Genomic DNA, 1,563 nt, shown 5'->3' on the forward strand with positions numbered 1-1,563 from the left:
CTTCTAGGGATTTGCCTATTTTTATGTGATTTTTTTTTTTTTATTCTAATAGTTCTCTTTTAAGTTTAAATTTTACTTTGGTGCAGTGAATTGTAGAATTTCAGGGAACATGTTGGCACCGAAGGCCACAAGTATCTTACAAGGGTTGTACAAGCATTGTGACAAGGGTTCTGTAGAATAGAAGTTTGGGTTGGCGACAAGAGGTTGGCTAAAATATAGCTGACTCGAGGATCTCAAGAAGGATGGCCAGTGCAATTATCTAAGCTACTTTTGGATGTGATTTTTCATTTTTATTGAGGTTGTTCGATGTAATTTTTCTTCGGGCTCATCTCAATCCAACTTAATTCTATTCTAATTGATCTTTATTGAGTTGGTTTGGGTCGTGTTGACCTTGACTTTTGCCAAGGCTGGGCTACTCTTGATTGATCCTGTTTGTATTATTTTGCCTTTTTTGTACTAAAAAGAAAAAAAATAAAAATAAAAAACATCGATAGATCAAATGATCAATATACAATTAAAATTATGTAGTACAACACAATAAGATATGTTCAGGACACTGACCATAAGATTCAATGACTCATATTATATTATTCTGAATAAAAGGACATGATGACAGCTCTAAACTATATTATCTAAATCAGGGTTAAAATCAGGGCTGGGCTAGGCCTAGACCTCAACTCAGGCCCGGCCCAACCCTGACACACGATTAATGTTTTTCAATCTTGATCCGCCTTCAAGGTTAGAAATCTTAGCTCAAGCCCAGTTAAGGCTCAGGATGGACTAGGATGGGCTCAAGCCGTCAAGGCAAACTTAAACCCGTACTTCAAACTTATTTTAATATAGCTCTAAACTATATTCTTGGGTTTGCATACCTTTTTCCAACCAATTAGGTGTGCCTTGTTTTGAGATGGGGAGTCATCAATCCAAAAATGTGAATAAATTGAGTCAAGTTTTCTGCAAATAGACTCGAGGATGGTTAAAAAATACATCATTAAGTATGATGGGATGGACGACAATGCGAATTGGATGAAGACCTTTCGCCCTGCATAAGAGAGAAGCGAAGCCTTCCAAGAGCAAAGCCTGTTTTCCACTCTCTTAACAAGTGAAGAGAAGTTCAATCTTTTAGATCTAGAATGGAAGAGCTTAGTGCCCAAGTAGACAGCACCATTATCCATTTCGTTAATGCCAATAGATCCATAGAGAGAAGATCTGAGATCTTGAGAAACATTTGAGCTAAATGTAAGTCCACTTTTTTAAAGATTAATGGTTAAACCTGACAAATCGGAGAATAAATCAACAATGCATTTGACAGTGTATGGGGGTAATTGACGAGGCCATGATTCCTTACCATAGGCCGTAGCAGTTCTGCTCTCACTAGGTTCCATGGCGATGAGGCAGTTTAATCAGATTTTTTTTCCTGATAAAAATAGTTTTCTTATTCTTTTTTATTACTTTTATTCCTGCAGGAGTCCAGAAATGTTGAGGAATTTGGGCATGCTCTAAGTTTTTACTTTTTATTTATTTTTATTGACGTGAAAAGGGTTGTGACGTTTTGGATTTTTT

The sequence above is a fragment of the Macadamia integrifolia genome, chromosome 1 (genome assembly GCF_013358625.1).
Source record: "Macadamia integrifolia cultivar HAES 741 chromosome 1, SCU_Mint_v3, whole genome shotgun sequence".
In the NCBI taxonomy this organism is placed as follows: Eukaryota; Viridiplantae; Streptophyta; class Magnoliopsida; order Proteales; family Proteaceae; genus Macadamia; species Macadamia integrifolia.